At 38.0% G+C, this 20,747-nt stretch overlaps 1 non-coding gene across 1 annotated transcript; it reads right to left on the bottom strand.

Moving 5' to 3' along the window:
- Positions 1-344: 344 nt before the first annotated feature.
- Positions 345-448, bottom strand: LOC111825671. Its single transcript, XR_002828863.1, has one exon. It is a non-coding gene; the product is annotated as a U6 spliceosomal RNA (small nuclear RNA).
- Between the last annotated feature and the right edge of the window lie 20,299 nt (positions 449-20,747).

The raw sequence follows: 20,747 nt of genomic DNA, 5'->3' as shown, positions 1-20,747 counted from the left end.
GTTTGAACAAATATAGCAGGCTAATTCAAAGAATAGAAACAAATGGGTAAACAATGACTAAAATATAAAATCTGCAATAAAGTACTGTTTGGTAACTAAGCATGGTGCAATATTGGTGTGCCATGCTGAGCATAAATGATACTTTAGATCATTCAGCTTCATTTTTCAGTAACCTAGGGAAATTATCTTTACAGCAAAATGCATAGTTTGGGATGTGTTTGCATAAAGATGGAGAGATGATATCTAAATCCAGGTGGAAATGGATAGCCAGAACCAGAGGACACGAAAAAAAAAAAAGAAAGCATGAGAAAAATGAGGGGGTTTTTTTGTTTGTTTATTTTTTAAAAAATATGGAACGCTTCACAAATTTGCATGTCATCCTTGCGCAGGGGCCATGTTAATCTCTGTATCGTTCCAATTTTAGTATATGTGCTGCCGAAGAGAGCACAAGGAGTTTATTTTTAAATGCCAAGATCATGGGAACCAAAAGGACAAGAGAAATGGGACAAGGAGAGAAAGATGAAAAAGTAACAGAGGAGGGATACCCTGACACTCATTGCAAGTCAACTCGCCATGAACCAAAGGGCATTCACTCAAGGAGCAACGTGAAGGATTATCTTGAACCATCAAATAGATTTTGTGTGATATCCACAACATAATAGTAAGGTTTGATTTCTACTAGCAGATTGCTTATCAATTCAATAAACATTTACAGGTGTTTATTTAATAATAATAATTATTATTCATTAATTGTCTGTTAATATTAATTGCCAGAGATTGAAAGATGAATAGGACACAGTCCAGAGCTGACTTTAAAATATTCTCAGTTTGGTGGGGAAGACAAAACAAAGACTATGTGCCTTGAGGGGTAAGGGCTAACAGAGAGCTATCATCCAGCATGGGTGGCATCAGAGCTGAGTAAACTCAGATGCTGGTATTTGATCAGTTTCAGGGTCAGTTTTCCAAAAGGAGAAATGAGGACCCATGTCTTCTAGGCAGAGGCATCTGCCAGGTTAGGAAGACCTGGGATGAAATTGTAGTGTGTCCAAAAGGCAGAAGTCTGGAGGTGTGGTAGGTACAGGTAGGGGCAATGGGCGGAAGTGAGAAATGTTAGGATAGATATGAAGGCATGTAGAGACTAGACCATGATGGAGCCAAAGACTTGGTTTTATCCTGAAGTTTCTTGGGATTCCTGAAATATGTCTGAGAAATCAAGCTGATGGTATCATGAGATTTCCTCTTAGAAAAGAAAAAATAACCTGGCAAGAAAATGAAGTGAACTAGAGAAAACAGATAAAAGGGGGGTGGGGAATAATCAGGAGGCCTTGTCAATAGTTAATTAAAAGAGATGAGATAAAAATCCAGCTGTGATAGAAATAATCTAAATATGCGCACACACACACAAAAAAGACATGTTTATTCAAGCCAGGGTTTATGGTCATTTCCTTACAGTTAAGTGTCAGGCTTTCCATTGGGACGATAATCCTTTATTTCCCCATTGTTTCTAAGGACACATTTGATTCAACTTGCATCATTTTTACCTTTAGAGTTAATATCAGGAATGAACTGCTTGGAACATGAGGACAACCTAAACCAATGATCTGTCGCATGGAAACCAGGAAGCCTCAACTACATCTTGAGCTCCTCCAGCTATAAGAGTACAAGAGCTTACCATCCCAGGTCCTCACTGAAATAATTACACACTCACGGATTTACTTCAAGGAAAAGAGAAGTGAAGCCAGAAGGTTCACAATGACTGTTAAATATTTAGGTATATGTATTAACTATTGATTGTTTTCATAAAAAGTAAGTTTGCATTTTTACAAGGTGGGACCACTCAAAATTGACAAACAGAAAAGTTTATAATAAATATATATAAATAATTAAAGTAAATTCAAAATTTTTAACTCATTCATTAAATCAGAGTCATTTAGGAACACTACAAGGCATTGAAAATGACAGAATTAGGTCTCCACATGTTAACATAGATCGCTCTTAAAAATATAAATGTAAATATATATCTATATATAAAAGCCTAATATGCAAATTGTCCCCTCAGGAGTTCGGCTGGGAGGCGAGGAGTTCGATTGCTCGCTATGACATGCGCTGACCACCAGGAGGTGGTGTGGAAGAAGGAAGGCCCTGGCTAGCAGCCGGAAGGCCCTGATCAGCCCTGATCATGGGCCAGGCCTAGTGACCCTACCCATGCATGAATTTTGTGCACCAGGCCTCTAGTATATATACAAATGTAGTTTGGAAAACACAAATTTCAGACAATATGATGACATTCATGTAAAGGTTAAAAGCATACAAAATGTATACATTGTCCATGAAAAAATATGTATATAGTAAAAATAACACAACATAGCTAGGAAAGATACACACAACTTTAAAGGGAGTAATTCTTGCTGCAGATAGGGGGTTGTGAAAGAATACAGAGCAGTCTTTTAACTGTATTTTAAGGTTTTACTTCTTTAAAATAAATCTGAAACAAAAAAATAAGTGCTATACTACAAATTCAATTGTTTGTAGGTTATTTCAGAATTAAACAAATCAGAGCAAACCTGACCTATATTAATTAACCTATATTAACCTCATCACTCCAGTATTTATCTCATTACATTATGTGAACTATGAAGCTATAAAGTTTTTAACTTATATGACACAAAAGTCTATCAACCATTAACACATGATTAAGTAAAATGAAAGCCATACATTATCTAATATTAGAGGAATCTCCAATGAAACAAAACTACTTACTCTTTTATACAGACTACTAGTATGACACAATTTTCAGCTACTCACTGTAGGATAACTGAAATCTCCATGATAAAACCATGAACTACCCTAGATTGAAGTATCCTAATGAATTTTAAAGCATTCTACTTTTATTTTTCTTTCAAGACAGAACTCGCAAAGCACTTGCAGAATTGAATAGGCTTTTATTTATTTGCTTTTATTTATTTGCTTTGTCATGTGGCTGGGTGAAATGTGAATTTTGAATGGGAGATTTCATTGATTTCTGTCAAGCTGGACAACAATTTGTAGACTAGTCTATCCTTTCAGGAAGGTAAAAAAAACCTCCTTTTTCAGGACGATATAGGATAAATATTACTCTACATTGACTTTTAAATATGATAAGATGTATATCTCAGAATTCAAGCCATATGGCTTAGACCACTAGTGATACAGCTAGTACAAACCAAGGAAATAAAAAGAACTCTCGCTTATTGGCTATTTCTAGGTAACTTGGGAGCCATAGGATGCCATCAACCAACTTCAGGCAATAGCTTTGGTTCACAAATGATCACCTGGAATTCCAGGTGGCACATTTCCAAAGACAATCGCTGGGAGGCAGGACCTGACAAGGAGCAGCCAACTGAGGAATGGAAGGCGCCCAGCAGAATGGAGGAGTCATAGTCCCGTTTTAGACTCGGGTTTAGAAACCAGTTCTTTCAATCAAAGAATACAAGAAGTACAATTCAGAGAGGCAAATTCGAAGATAATCTACTATTAGAAGATGCTTATTACAATGTTTTAGGATTGAATTAATTAAGTAAAGAGGGATAGGATTCCTGGGCATTGTGGAAAGATTCTCAAAAATAGATTCAGGTTGTCCAATATTAAATTAACCTCAGCAGAAGGGCCTTATCAGGAGTGCCAACCCCTTGACTCAGGCTTAGCCAGGCCTGGGCTCAGTGTCCAAAGCCCAAGCTGGACAAGTGGTTCTAGCCAAAGCTTTGAGTGCTTATTTCTGAAGGCATCACTTGAACCAGGTGACTATGTATAGTCACATGGAGAGCTATGCACAGTGTGGCTGTTCCTAATGTGTCCATTAAAAACAAAACATCCTGTTCTCTTTCTCAACCAAAGAAAAATAGAAAATCTGAAATGCAATTGGGGTCGGGACATACACTTTGCTGGAAATAATGCTTCAAGCTCAGCAAAGCAGCAGTAAAAAAGTTTTCAGAATAATGTTCCTCCCTATATAACTCATCACTGGAAAACTGCAGATTGCTCATTTTTCTAGTTTTCTATATTTATTATAGAAGAAGCCAGTGGCAAGATACCTAGAGTCTCTTAAAACCCTTGAAAAAGGAAAGCAGACAGAAAGGTTCATCAGAAGAGTCACAGAGGGTGTTTCAGGGGGTTGACCCCCCACCAAAGGATAGCCCAGACTTCTCTAAGAATACACAGAGTTCAAAAAAGAACAAAAAAGAAAAAGATTGTGAAGAAATTTTAGCTTCCAATGTTTTTTTCTAGGTCAAAGTATCTATGAAGATGCTGACTATAGTTAATAATACTGTATTGTGTATTTGAAAGTTGCTAAGAAAGTAGATTTTAAAAGTTCTCATCACAAGAAAAAATTTGTAGCTATGTTTGGTGACAGATGTTAACTAGATTTATTGTGATTGTCATTTCACAATACATATATGTATCAAATCCTTATGCTGTACACCTGAAACTAATATAATGTTTTATGTCATATATATCTCAAATATATATATATATATATATATATATATATATATATATATATATAGTCTGTGATGACGTATTCATGGCAACTTGTTTATGACTGATACATTTTCTGTGCAGAAGCATTCTTTTCTCTTACCCTCTCTGTAAACTTGCAAGGGGAGAGTTTTGAGTCATCATCTTTATTAGATACTAATTTTATGTGCATTTCCTGGCTCCTGGACCCTCCTTAGAGCTGAGCTGTCTTTTGCTCTTAGTTACCACCAATAGCCTGGCCATCAGTCTTAGTTGGCTCCTTCCTATACTTCTGGAATTCAAACTCCATGGCTCAGGTTAGGCCACTGGTGATATACTGCTTGTACAAACGGGTAAATGAATAGAATACCACCCTACAGAATTTGATGTCCTTAATGACCACAAGCAAAGCTGAATGACATAACCTAAAAATACAAAGAATTTATCTCTCTGTGGAATGAACTTTGAGCAACAGTGAACAGGAAACAGGAGGGACTGAACAGGAAACACTCCTCCATGGATGGCTCTGTCCCTATAGGTTTCTTTGTCCTCCCTGTGTTGAGGGGACAGATGCACCCATGGTCCTAGCTGTGTCTTTTCACAGCTCTGTGATGTAACAGCTGGTTTGGTAAGACAAAAAGAAACCACACCTGTGCTTACCTTTTACCTCACTCTCACCACCTTAGGGTTGCATCTCCCCAGTAATGCAGTAGTACTTTACCTTAGATTCTATTTCTAAGAAACCAAGGAATAAGAATAAATTTAGGACATTTCACCTAAATTTGACTGTTAAGTTAGATCATTCATCCAAATTTTAGACTTAAAATATAACTAAGATTAAGATAAAATTAAATGTGGCAGGTCTTTGGGGAAATATGGTTATACATGCAAGCTCACTAATTTTAAATTAAGAAAATATCCTTAAAAATTTTTATAATTCAATATCTTCCTTCAAGCACTCCAAATAGTGTTAATAAAAATGTTACTCTAAATAAAGTAAATAAAGCAGACATGGCTAAAATCAAAGATCTATGAAACTCTGGGGTGAACAACCAAAAAATTGTCAAAGATTATCACTTATCTCTTCATCCACCTTATGAAAATAAATATAGTGTAGATGACAAGTAAATTCCCACCACAGTGAACTTCATGGTCTAGACAAATTTATTTCTGTGGCTCAGAACTTACACATTTCCCAAGTGGCTGAAATTCATATCCTCAGGAAGCTGGAAATGAAATCACTGTGTCCAAACTCTCTAAAATGAAATTAGCAAATGTAAACAACTGCTCTAAAGACATTTTAAAAAATGAAAGACCACATGAATTCTCCAAACAAGTAACTCTTTGCATAATTTTCTTTCGGAGGGTGATCAGGGTATTTGAGAAGGAAGGGGATGGTGAGAATCAGGTGTGCAGTCAGTTGGGCCCTGGGGTTCAGAGATGACTAAGATGTAGTCCCTGATTCTGGTAAAAGAAGAGACAGGGCCAAAAGTCACAGGAGAGTCATAAATTTCATGTCACAGAAGCACAGGTGACAGTTGCTGATTCCACCTAGAGGAGGTCAGAGATACTAGTAGATGAACTCGTTAACATGCTACTGTTAACTGATATATGAATTGGCTTAAAGAGAGGAGGTCATAGGTTTCATTTGGGACATGCTGAATTTGAGGGAAAATATCCAGGATGGGATGGTCTGCAGACTAATGGAAAAGCAGGCCTGAGTTCAGGAACCCTTCTAGTCTACAGGAGATATGAGCTTCGGGTTGTAGTTTAATGCACAGAATGACAGGGTCCATGGAGCTCGTGCTGGGAAAAGAGGGAGGTGGATTGAGAGAAGATAAGAAGCACAATTTTGGAATCCCTGGGCACACAGATATTGAGGGTGAAAAGGGAATCAGAGAAAGAAAACAAGAAAGAACAGTCAAAAATCAAATGTATGTCTTGAATGAGAGTTGGAAAGTTTCCAAGAGGAAGACTGTGCCCAGCAGTTTTCAATGCTACTAAACCGCCAAGAGAAATTACCGAGAAAGGTCAGCACTGTGTTGGGCAGCTAGCAGGTCCTGGGGAGAGGACTTTCTTAGAGAAGGATTGACAGGACCACACCAAAGTGTCTGAAGATAGGAAGTCAGATAAGGAAGTAGAAATGGTGGGGAGACACTGGCACCCAACACTGACACCACATCATTAATTGAGTCAAAAATAGCAAATTGTATAAAACACCATTGTGGTCTTCGGGGTACAGCTTGTCACAGCTCATTCTGGGGTCGACATCATCAGTATGTACCTGGTCCCATCTGCTGTGTGATGCTTGTTGGTGCCATTTTTTGGTTCCAACATGAACATCTCAGGGGAACCGTGGTGGACTCTGGGGTTAGCTGGGATTTACACACATAGTTAGCTCTTATTTCATACGCTGGACTCACTTTCTGCCTCTAGTTTCCCAGGAGAGTTGTCTGCTATTCTCTGCTTTGCCTTGAATTTCCTCCTGATGCCCCATCCAGAAGTTAAAAACTTTAACTACACCACACTGTCCCTCCCCACAGCCCACAGCCCACAGCCCCCTCATCTTACTGCACGGTGATGAGAGGGTCACTGACTACACGCATGGCAGCTAGAGGAGGGGCACGGGTGTTTTTCTGGGCAGAACAAAGAAGGAGTAACAACTTAAACACAGGTCTTTATTCTTTGTTTTCATCTCAGTTACTTTTCAGTTTTATTATTCTCATGTCTCTCACTTATCACATAATGGCATATAATCAGGTACCTTGATATAGAGAGTAACTATTGCTTGGATAGAAAAGAAAGACTTCATACATTACATGAGATTATTCTTGTACAGAAACTGTGCCCGTCATGTGTCTTTTGCTTTCAAATCCATTTCCCCCTCTTCCTCTACGGCAGTGATTTTCAACCTTTTCCATCTCCTGGCACACATAAACTAATTACTAAAATTCTGCAGCACACCAAAGAATATATTTGTTGCCATCTGACAAAAAAAGTATAATTTTGATTCATTCACAATGAATGGCTATTGCTGTGTTGGCTGTTGTGGTTTTTTTATTTGACATCTTCCCATTGTCTCTCCAGCCTTGTGTGTGAGCACAGTTGCCTATTGGGCTTCTCAGATCTTCCATTACCCAGGGACACATTCCCTGAATTCAACTCTGTCTGCTGAAAGATCTATAGTGGTTTCTGTCTTCCAAGTGACTGGACTATAAGAGAAACCATCTTAACCAGATCTTGGGAGCACAGTTCTATGGAGATTGCTAGTAAAGACAGTCAAAGGTTTTTCTATATCAGCCTTCATTATCACACTTTCCTACCCAACCCTCATCCAAAAGTGACAGTTAACAATGTTCTTCCAAACCATATAATTATAATATATTTTAAAGCCGGAAAACATGGACACAAGGAAAAGTGATGCCTTGAAGAATGAAAATGCTGTGGTCAGAGCTCTGGAACAATGAGGGCTGATGGTCCAAGATGGAAAATTAGTTGAAGAAAAGGGGGGCATGTTGGAGGTAAGAGCTATCAGAAAAGGCAGGGATGTCAAAATGAGATGCTTAGAAAGGTGTGCTGAACAAAATCAAAGCCAGGGGGGCCGGTCTGCTCACTAATGTTAAAGTTTGGGTTAGGGAAGTATGGGCTCCAGAGACAGGGAAGAGGAAAAAAAAAGAACTGTACTAGGAAATGAAGGGGAAGGGGAAGTTTTTAATTCAAGAGAATCAACAAGTATACCAAACAGTTTAAATCTCTGCTGACACAATCGGGCAAATAAAGCCTACACATTACACCTTCTCTTATGGGTTAAGGATTACAGTGTTGTGTTTTCCATAGTAGGTTCACCTGGAGTGAACCAGCTGAAACACCAAAGAAGCCTTAAAATAAAATAAAATAAAATAAAATAAAATAAAATAAAATAAAATAAAATAAAACAAAAACAAATTCCTGGACCTAGAATTATTGAAACAGACTGCCTAGGGATGACACTTTCATATATGATCTTTAAAGTGCTCCCATTCCAAGTATGAGAGCCTCAGCTGAAGGAGGTACCTGACAGCCCTCGTAGGTAGGACAAATGCTGGCATAGTTGAATGATTTGGTCCAAGAGTAGAGGAATACTTCTTTAAGAAACGTAAGGAAATTTGCCTTGTATCAGAGATCCCAAGATTTAGAAGAAGCATTTCACGTTTTTGGGTACTCTGGACAGTAACAATAGAGAGTGGTTTCCAACAGACCCCAGTAAGCCTTCTGTGTGCATTTCCCTTGGGAAGACCCTGTCTAATCTTAGACCAGAAGGAGACTTTTCTATGTATGCACATTTTATCATTTAGGATGTAAATGTCCATCTGGACCTCCCCACCCTCTTTTCTTTTTCCTGCATTTATAGTTTGGTCCTGAAGTAATTTTAACCAACTTTACTCACTATAGCAATTTCTTTTTAATTCACATTGGGAAGGTTCTGGGACATTAAACAAAACACAACAAAACCGACTCTTTTAAAAATATTGTTTTATAGAGCTATTTGCTGCATTTATTTTACTCACAGCATGATGATTACTTCTCCAGGCTTCTTTTTTCCTTCTTGTTTAGAGACAACTAGATAAGTAATTTTTTAGGAGACAGTCACAGGCACCCATTAACTAGTGCCTAGCCCATTTCAGGAAGCTTCAAGACTATTTGTAATACCACTGAAAAGATTTTCAATAACTGGCGCATTTCGAAATGGAAATTGGTCTGCATGTTAAATGTTAAAAGCAATTTTGTTTGGAAATATTAGTGTAGTCTACAAAGAAACATCAAATCATACAGCAATATATATGTCTGACGAAATTGTGAGCAAAACAGTCATTTTCTCTGCCCTCATAAGCTGTAATCCAATGAGACAATCAAATGTTAAGCAAATAGTTACACAAAAGAATAAAATTTTAAAGTAGATATAAATAAGAGAGCATCTGTCAGGGGATTTGACTTAGTGGGGGGGGGGTCAAAGGAGGGGCTTCAGTGTCTTTCAGACATCCAAGGAGAAAGTCAGAGTTAGATGGTTAAAGTAAAATATTGATTGTGGTTAATAAACCGATTATAGGCTAAATCTACCTGATTAATAGTGGTTTCCTTCATACCATCTTTTGAGATAGCCTAGATGAAATTTACTCTTTTAAGTAATAATTATTAAGCATGGGGGAAAATCATAGTATGTATGTGGTTTTCACTGGCCTGGGCTTCAGGCTAATTGAAAGGGTAGGGTGTAAGGAATAAATGGTAAAGATTAATCAGGGGAATTAGGATGCAGGGTGGATGTAGGAGTCAGGAAGAAAAGGTCAGGGCCTCCACACATGGAGTTAGGAAAGAAGGGAGAGGAGGAGGAAAGGAAGAAAAAAAGCATTCTGGTAGGATACAACTATACCAAAGCAAATGTCAGCAAAGAAAGGATGATCCTGGCGAGTACAGGGCTGCTATGAACAGAGTAGTAAGGAAGTCATTCAGGTTAGAGAGTCAATAAAGATATTTATTGGAGCCCATATGATAGGGTGGGGTCAGTCTATGCACACAGATGGACCCTGACTGATGGTTTTTTAACTTGACAGTGGTGCAAAAGTGATACCTATTCAGTAAAACCATACTTCAAATTTTGAATTTTGATTTTACCCAGGCTAGCCATATCAGTACAAGACTCTCATAATGCTGGGCAGGGGCAACAAGATGATTTTGCCCAACTGCAGGCTAATATAAGTGAGCTGAGGATATTTTCACGTGGTAGAAGGGGCAAGGTCTTTTCTATAAGGGCACTAATCCCATTCATGAGGGCTCCATGACCCAATCATCATGACCTAGTCATCAATCAAAGTCCCAACTTTCTAATACCATCTCAGTGAGGGTTAGGATTTCAGCATGTACATTTGGTCGGGGGGCAGGGGGGTGGTAGGGGGAGGACACGGGGGGAGGCAAAAACATGTAGTTCAGCCTGACCGGTTTGGCTCAGTGGATAGAGTGTCGGCCTGTGGACTGAGGGGTCCCTGGTTCGATTCTGGTCAAGGGCATGTACCTTGGTTGTGGGCACATCCCCAGTAGGGAGTGTGCAGGAGGCAGCTGATCAATGTTTCTCTCTCATCGATGTTTCTGACTCTCTATCCCTCTCCCTTCCTCTCTGTAAAAAATCAATAAAATATATTTTTTAAAAAACATGTAATGAACATGTAGTTCATTACACTCAGTATATACCTAAATTAAAATTTTAAAAAATGTGTGTGGGTAATTTATATGATCAATAGTAGCTACCACATAAGAATAAAATTAAATTCCCTTTATTTAACTGTATTAAATGCCCTTGTCATTGCAGAAATAATCCATTGTGCAGGAACGTCTTTTGATGTCATAGATAGAGAATGAAAATGTGCTTTCCTTTTGCTACTGCATTTAAATATTAGTCCTTTTGTAATCGCATGCCCCTTGAAGCTATAACAATCCAAATTATTCCAGAAGTAAGCAAAGAAGGCTTTCTTAAACAAATGATTCTTTAAAATGACTTACATTTCAGCACAATTCTTGAATTTTTTGTTGTTCTTTGCTGCATTCATCAGCCCCTTTCTCTTTGTTTCACAATAAAGAGCTAACTTTCCAAAAAGGAAAATACACACACACACACAGACACACACACACACTGAAAAAGCACATGAGCTGTCTGAGCAGGGTCTCCTCGTGTGCAAAACAAGGGCAGCAGCTGATGCTGGCTGCACAGTGCCTGCTGTGGTCACAGGGGACTCCAATCAACTCACACCTATCAACTCACTCCATCCTTACACTACCAGGTGAGGACACTGCGGGGGGACTACCTGCCCACAGTCACATAAGGCAAAGCAAAGGTCTCAGCTCAGGGACTTTGGTACCAGCATCTATGCCGTTGGCCAGCATGCTGTGCTGTCTCATAAACATGCCAAGACTGCCTCCTGAGATGCTTCACAGACCAACCAGACAAGTTAGATGACGCACTTAATGCTTTCCAAGCAGTTATATGAACATAAGCTAACATTTTCTTTAAATGAGTGGTGCCAGGATGAAACAAAATATCCTAGGCTATTACAGATGACATTATCCCAAGACCCTTCACTCAAAAGGTACCTAATCTGAGATGTCAAATAAATTGGAGGAGGAGGGGAAAAAAGACTTCGTATGTTTTGTAATTCTATAAAATATTATTACTGGTGTGTCTTACCACAAATAATATGAAGTCTTGATAGTATTTAGTACCTTATAGCTTTGGTGTTCTGATTAAATCACATGTGAAAACTATAACTTACTTTGTGAGTGTAGTCAAATTAGCTTAGGTATAAAATTTTTATTTAAACCCACTTTATTTTTCAGGTTGGATACAAGTTACATTCATTATTTGACGTTTCCTGGGAAATTTTGAAGTCATTTTCCTTTAGTTTCTCTGAAAAACTATAATGCTGTAATAATCAAAACTAAATTTTCAATCTTGCATCTGGGTTTATTGTATCAGTAAAGAGACATAGCAACTCAAAATTTTACTTTTATCACTATTCCTTTCAACTTCAATACTTCAAAAGGTATTTTCCATTGTTTTTCATCATTTATTTATAAATTTGGCTGAGATGAGCTACAACCACAGAAAATACCATTGGCTAACATTCATAAAAATAGAAATGTATGATTTATATTTAAATAGTTATGAGGAAAGAGTGATGAAAGAGAATATATAAAATGGACTCACTTTAGACAAGCTGCTAAAATTATTAACATTATGAGGGTTGAGGCATTAGGCAAGACTCCACTCTTGTTTTAACTAACCTGGGAACTTAAACTTTTTTGAACTTTCCACTGCTGCATCAATGCCTGCATATACATGTGGGCCTCCAGATAACCCTCTGCTCATCCCCTGAAGGACTCACATGTCCAGGTCCCCTGATTACCCTCTGAAAGACTCACATATACATCCACCTGACATCCATTATCCAGTCCACCAGACATGGCCAGACCTCCTGAGAACCATTTTTTAAACCACCTGGCATCCATCATCCGGACTACCTGACATCTGACTGATAACCATCCTGAACCAATCCTAGGGCTAAGAATTTAGAACTAATAATTCTCAAAGATGCATTTTTTACTCTAAGAGCTTTTAACTTTTCCTTCTTCTTTGGAATACTTCTGGTTTTTGCCTAGATGTGTTTCCAGTTTGCAAACTCTAATTCCCCTGATTAATCTTTACCATTTATTCCTTACAAAGCTTTCAGACTCCTTTTGACTTCATTCCAAAGTTACAAAGATATGAAGAGAATCACAAAACAAATGTTAAAAATTGTTCTATATTCATGCAAAACACTATAATTTTCATTATTTATTTTCATGATATCCATGAAACAGTCATTCATGATTTCAGGACCTTTTTATTTATTTTGACCAGTGTCATATTTTGGAGAAATACTCTCTTTTCTTCTCTAGTTGTAACCTACTTAAAGTCCATCAAAAGAACTTGCACTTTGCTGATGATAGTTTAACGAGCAAGAACTTTGTGTGGTAAGTTATGAAATGGCTAATGTCGTACAATCAGAAGAGCAACCAGTGCATTGCGGCAACAATGAAGAGACTCTTAAAGGTACATAATCCTAAATCTTCTCCAAGAAGTTCCTGCCTAGATGATTTAATTCTACCTGTGGGTATCCCTTAGGTAACTAGGAACATCTGAGAGACTGGATAGCCTAAACTCTAACACATTGATTATTTGATAGGAGATGGTAGATGATAATAGTTTCAAGAGCTATATGATACTCTAATATTTATTATTTTTAAGGATGAAGTAATAATTATAAAAAATTGACTAAGTGTTCATTATGCTTCAGGTACTGTGCTAAGGGCTTTATGCACATTACAGTTGAAAAGAAAGAATATATTTAGCTATATCTACAAGGGACTTCTGTGGAGTCAGGAAATGAGATGGGTCATTAGGTACCTAGGTTCAATTTGGCAGTATGTGATGATGTTTTATTCCAGGAAGCTAAGAATGCTCCTGTTAGGTTTTCCAGGTGAGGCTAATGATGATTAATAGGAAAAGTGGAAATGAAAGGCACTTTATTAATAGTGGGCCACTGTCCAATACACTCACAAAGCAGAATTACCGGTGAAGCTGGACAGGAGCCCACCGCTCAGTCTGGAAGCCTAACAAAGCCTCAATTTCCTCCATTCATGCCTGGATGGCTGCGGAGGTCACAATGATGGGTACAGTGATGCACAGGTTTGGGAAGAGGAGAGAGAAGAAACACATATAACAGGTCACAGGGAACCATAGCTCACTTGTTTATATCACAGAATAGCAGCCAAAGAAGCAGAGGTGAGCCACACCCACATAAAACACCACAGGATAAGATTCATAACAATAGATGTGATATATAGTTTTTAAAAGGCACAATTTTCATAGTGAATCTGAACATTTCTCTCAATATATGAAGATAAAGTAGCCAGAAAGCATTTCACAAAGAGGTCTACCTTAGTTGGGGGAGTGTGATGTCCAAGTCATGGTGCCCAGGTGTTTGGTCAAGCACTAGTCTAGATGTTGCTGTGAAGGTATCTTGTAGCTGTGACTTACATTTATAATCGGTTGACTTTAAGTAAAGCAGGGAGCCTCATCCAATCAATTGAAGGCCTTAAGTGCAAGAACTGAAGAAGGAGGATTTCCAAGAAGAAGGAATTCTGACTCAAAAAACAGTAACATAGACATCCTGCTTGAATTCCCATCCTCCTAGCCTGCCCTTAGATTTTGTACTAAAGAATGCACCACAACTCCTACCTGAACTTCCAGCCTGCCTGCCTTCCCTATAGATTTCAGCCTCGCCACCTCTGCAATCACATAAGCCAATATCTTAACTAAATATCAATAAGTAACTAAATAATTAAATAAAATATCTCTCTTTCCCTCTCAAGAGAAGAAAGAGAAAGAAAGATCTGAATTCTAAATTATGTGGAATGATTGCTTTGCTAAGACAGAGATAGGGGCATTCGAGAAATATTACTTAAATACTTCAAATATATAACAATATATTTTATAACCTATTGACTTATTTGTTTTCATCTGGTTCAAAACTATTTACTAAAAATAATTGTGTTTATGGTTATAAAGAAAGTCATAGAACATTCCTACCAGTGGAACTTTTTCTAACTCGCAATGCATTAATATCATTAATTTAAAAGCAAATATATATATATATATGAAAACTCAAAAGGCAAAAATAATAAAGAAATATAATACAACTAAAAAGCTCTTAAACTACTCCTATATCAAAGAGGGAATTTAAGTTTTTACTTACAGAGATCTTTGAGAATGAGATATATACCAAATGAATATATTTGGCTTCCTCACTAAATGTGTCTCCCCCATATTCATCCCCAAGGTAGTAATGTTTGAACGGTGGGTCTTTGGGAAATAATTGGGTTTGAATGAGGTCATGAGAGTGGGGTCCCCAGAAAGACACTGGTGTCCGTCTAAGGACCTCTCTCTCAGAAATGTGAGGTTACTGAGAAAAGGCAGCCATCCGCAAGCCAGGAAGAGGGCCTCACCAGAATCTGACCATGTTGAACCCTGATGCCAGCTTCCAAAACTGAGAAATAAATATCTGTTGTTTAAGTCCCTCTGTTTATGGTATTTTGTTATGGCAGCCTAAGCTAAGACATTTACTCTACTAATTTTCTACTGAAATAAGACAACCAAAAGAAAGTGGTTGAGAAAATTGTATACCACTATGGGAAACTCAAGAAGCACTTTAACTGTACATTCCAAATGTCAAAGAGCTGTGACTTTTGAATGATGTGGTTAAAGATGAAATAATGAGAAAGGGTGAGGTCTGCCTCTGCTACCGCCCGCCAAAGCAGGAAGAGACACACAGAAGACAAGCACCTGTGTGGGAGAAAATTAACCTGGTCAAAAGATAATTTTTTTAATAGAAAATGATAAAATTGTGACTCTCCTACAGATATGAAAATGAACATGTGTTAGAGATTTCATTTAACTCATTAGAGGAAACTGTCGAGGTCTAACAACCAGTTCAAGTAGTTAATATTAGAAAAGTACAGAATTCATTTGCATGTGTGTAGACAAAAATTACCTTGCATGCTACCAATTACCTACAACTTACACAGTTGTAGCATAGCTCCAAAGAATCAGAATCATGTAATGTCTTTCAGACAGAAAACTAGACCAATGGCTCAGCAAATCATTTGTAGTTGCAGAATTTAACAGCTCTGGTTATGGCGACTTCTATGTGATATGAATAATCTACTTCAGTAGTTTCCCTCGTCTCCATTCATTTAAAAGGTTATGGTATCTATCTATTCAAGTTGAATGGTTAATATTTATATTGCAGGCTGAAGAGAAGACTAGAGCCTGCTCCAGCCAGGCTCTTTATAGTTCCTCCACTTAAGCACCAAGTTAGCTCCCAACCATCATAAAAAATCTGCACTAAACCATCAAATTATACATGAAAACTGAGCAATATTAAGATGTACAAAGGACAATAGGGTGATAAAGAAGATTTAAGTGTGGGCTGAACATCTTTCTCCTGCTCATTCTATATTCAACATTCCTTAGGAATTCTTCTTCTGATGTGTTTTTTATTTCACATTCAAATTCTTGCCGAAACCGGTTTGGCTCAGTGGATAGAGTGTCGGCTTGCGGACTGAAAAGTCCCAGGTTCGATTCCGGCCAAGGGCATGTACCTGGGTTGTGGGCACATCCCCAGTAGGAGATGTGCAGGAGGCAGCTGATTGATGTTTCTCTCTCATCGATGTTTCTAACTCTCTATCTCTCTCCCTTCCTCTCTGTAAAAAATCAATAAAATATATTTTTTTAAAAAATTCTTAATGGGTATGATCAATCTCCCTAGTTATCCTGGTCTGGATTCCTAGGCTTTTTAATATTTGCAACAAATTCCTTTAAATTGGAAGAGATAGATGCATATACATTGAAAAGAACTCAGAAGGGTCAAGATATCCTTAGTTATTTTGCAGCTATTCATAATTACATGTGCATAATGGGATTATGGGTTTTTGTTTTTATATTTTTGCTTTGTTTCCTATTTTTTCAACAATGAAACTGTAGTAATTTGAATTGAGAATCAATATGTTTTATATGAATTTTTTAAAAGCCATTGAACAATTTATATGTATCTTGGAAACTTATGTTTGTTCTACCTGAATGTACTATGTGGAAAACCTTAGGCCAGATATTTACTGATATCCTACTCATGAAAGAATTAGACAGTTTATAATTAGAACCATTAATTGTATCCTGCTTGTGTTCAGGGTCCCAAGTCCCACACTCTAACTCAAGAAAATGATGGGTGTATTCCTTTTGCAGTTTCATTGACTACTTATAGTTATTGAATCATCATCATCATAACAATAGCTCATTAAGTGTGTTTTATATGCTAGACTCCATTCTAGGTGGGATGTTACATATATCTCATCTACCTCCTAACAACCTTATGTGGTGTGCACTGGCATCAACCCTACTTCCCAGACAGAACATTGAACTGGAGAGAGGTTAAGAGCCTTGCTTTTCTAGGTCCCATGATTAGATAGTGTTGGACCAGGATTTGATCCAGGACACTGACTCCAGAGGCCCAATTCCCAACTCCCAACCTCTCTGTTCTGCTATTGTCTAAACCGTGTGAACAAAAGTGAGAACAACAAGAACTAATGTGAAGATCATACACTTAGCACCCAGCAGACATGGACAACATGTCTCTCCAGCCTTTCACTAGCAATCACAGCGACCAGCTGTCCGTCTTTCCCGGAATGAGTACCTGAGAGTGTATGCCATAAACCTTGCCTAGAGGTTTTCTGCTGGAACATATTTGTACATCAGGGCAAACAGCACATGGGTTAAAGAATGCTTTGAGTCCTTGAACATAATCTTTGTGTATGATATAGGTCAGTGATGGCGAACCTTTTGAGCTCAGCGTGTCAGCATTTTGAAAAACCCTAACTTAACTCTGGTGCCGTGTCACATATAGAAATTTTTTGATATTTGCAACCATAGTAAAACAAAGGCTTATATTTTTGATATTTATATGCCATTTAACAAAGAAAAATCGACCAAAAAATGAGTTCGCATGTCACCTCTGACACGCGTGTCATAGGTTCGCCATCACTGATACAGGTGGAAGTGGAATGAAAAGTCTAACTCTACTTTCAGTTGAGCATGAAGGTGAAGTCCACAGTCAGGGAACACACAGGACTTATAGGGCACATCCTGCCCTCACAACCCAAGTATTATTCTCCTCCTTCTAGCTCCACTGACCTTCCCTGACTTGGATGCCACCTTCATTCATTTCTACAACTTTCTCAACCATGACCACCTCGTCTTTCTGCCATGCCCCCCCTTACCATTTACCAGCCCTAGGAAAAACTGACCATCTGGTCATGATCATTTCCCACTCCCACTTCTGAGCTGCTAGTAATTATCCAGAAAAGAAATAAAGCCATGGCAGTTGGCCTGATTATAAATTCTCATTATCTGCTTCAATTCATGCTTTCAGTAATATTCAGGAGCAATTTTCATGTAGTTCATTATTTTCCTTTCCTGCAATGTCTGATGTTCCCAAACTTCCCCCCTCATTCTTTCCTTCTATCCAGACTCCTTCCCTCACACTCATCAGATTGCCTACCTTCTATTGAAGCCTTTGTTGTTCCATTTCCAAGGTTATTTTATAAAATCGTTCTGGATCCTGTAAGTTGGTTTGTCAGCAAGAAGACTGTGCAAACTCCCAATGCAGGGGAAGTTTCTTCTCTGTCTTCAGGAAGCAGTAACCCAGAGTCATTCTCTGTGGGCGTTAAATGAACATTAATTAATGATGAATGGAGGATACTTTACCATCTGTTCACCACTGATTCAAAGTATACCGTTGTCACTTAATTGGATTATTTTTAGTCTTGTAGTTTCAGCTGGTTGAACACTAATGGCTGGAACTGTGAGTTGCCGTAGCAAATCATAACTCCCATTTTGAAATCCTTGTCAGGAGGGGTGGCTAATAATTGAATGATAAGAGCATCCAAACAGCAATGAAAGAAGGTCTTTTCTAACATTTAGTTTTTTTGAAGTCATAAGACATTCCCTCTTCAGTAAAATAATTCAAGTCATGTATAACAAGTGACAGCCTGGAGGACTGAGAGCTAATGGAAGAAGCACAAGGGATGTATTTTTTTAAGGAAAAGAAAACAAATGGTATTTACATATATGGTAAACAGTCCAACACTGTCTTGTCATTAATCCCCCAGCACCTCCTAGCACATATTAGAGTTAACATACAGTGCTGCCCTCTGGGGGTATGTACTATGATATCCAGTGGAATCAGCAAATACATTTCAATTCAGTCATTTCAAATTACTAATATGATAGCCATTTCTTCATGAAGGAGAAATTGAGCTGTTTTTAAAATTACTTAAGACAAGATGTTCCTGGGAGGTTACATTACATTTTTTTCAAACTTTCAAATTAGAATTAAGAAGTAAAGATATATATACCTAGGCAGAAACCAACCTGTGGGACCTGCCTGGGTGAATTACCCATACTGCAGCTCCCTTGACTTTTGTCTTGATAGTTCTGAAATGTGATTGGGTCAATGTTCCCCTGATGAGCAGGCTGGCTCTGCTCACTCATCAGAGACTAAATTACTGGAAAGTTCACATTAATTCACTTCAGCAAATATCACTGTAAAGCAGACTGGGTGTTTATATAAATATGGTAAGCACTTTCCTGTACAGTCTAGAGTGGTCACTGCTAATCTTTGACCTAATGACTGATTTTGCTATGAGTCCATAACTGACCACCTCCCCTACCAGTGGACACATTCTTTCCTTAACTCAGAAATGTTCACCCCCGCTGGCACATAATACCATGCAAGTCTGCAATGTGTCCTGAGTGGGACTTCTGCCTCTTGAAAATTCATTGGATGCTGCTCTGAAATATTATATATTAATTTCCTAACTCTCTGGGAGCAATTTTATCACCTAATTTCCCAATTCCTTGAGGCTTACCTACTAGTAATTGTAACTACATACCTAATAAGGCATACATAATTTCTGATTTTACAGATGAAAACTGAAGCTCCAGTTAAAATGCACATTCTAATTTATATCCTGGAATATGTATAACTTCACATAATAAAGAATAATAGCTCTGACTTATGAAGAATATGCATACTATTTGCCAAACACTGTGTTTTGCCCTTTATCAGTTTTAATCCTGATAAAAGTATGAAGAAACTGATACTTAGACTATCCTGCAAAAGTCACAACTTCAGCAAGTTACACAGTCAGAATTTAAATCTAGCCTGTTTGCTTCTAAAGTTCATGCTCGTCACACCACTTCATAATATTAAAAAGTTGCTAAATAAATCAAAGTCTGTGCCAATTCAATGTGAAAGGAAAAATAAAACAGATCCAAAAGTATATAGCTTTGCTTCAGTCTCTATGACCATGTTTTCAGTGCTTCGAGGTGACTGTACCTTTAACAGCTATTTTATTGGGAGACATTTAGAGTGACGCTTTGATCACTGCAGAATCTCAGTTTGGCACTGGTTCCAGTTTGTCTGATGAAGCTGTTTCAGCTGAGATTTCTTTGCATTTAATGTGCATTTGTGTTTTACACTGTGTCCAACCATTCTGGTAGTAGCATATGGTTAGTTTTGTTAATTGGGCTTTTTGTTATGCTGTGTCTGCAAAGCTTCTTTTAATTTATATTCAAATGTTTGTCATCCTCCGGCAGTCTGTTTTGTGATGTCTGTGTTTGTTTTGTGACCCATGACTATACCATGCTTTTCAAGCTGTGTTCTGGAACATTATTTGAAGATGCCCACCATGTGCTGGCTTTATGCTACAACATAATTCCTGCTCTCTTTCCTTAACAAGCCAGCAGAGTGGGCCTTGGGAGAGGGTAGGGAAGGGAAGGTCATTTTTTTTCAGCCCATTCTATTCAACTACATTGTTAGGAATGATATAGAGAGGGTGAAAGTTAGCTTGTTTATCAAGGACAGAATGCTAGATGATTCATGTAGCATCAAACATTCATAAAAGCCTATTCATTGCCAGGTACTGTGCATGAGCCAAGTTCGGGAGATTTGTAAAAGAGGATAAAATAGGGAAGCCACCAAGAATGGTATTGATTCCAGATAATTGGACCTAACTGCCTGGATTCAAATTCCAGTTCCACTCATCAGTTGTGTGACCTTGGGCAAAATACT

This window comes from Myotis lucifugus, unplaced genomic scaffold (assembly GCF_000147115.1).
Source record: "Myotis lucifugus unplaced genomic scaffold, Myoluc2.0 scaffold_0, whole genome shotgun sequence".
NCBI classification, from domain to species: Eukaryota; Metazoa; Chordata; class Mammalia; order Chiroptera; family Vespertilionidae; genus Myotis; species Myotis lucifugus.
This window is presented reverse-complemented; position numbering and strand designations above follow the sequence as displayed.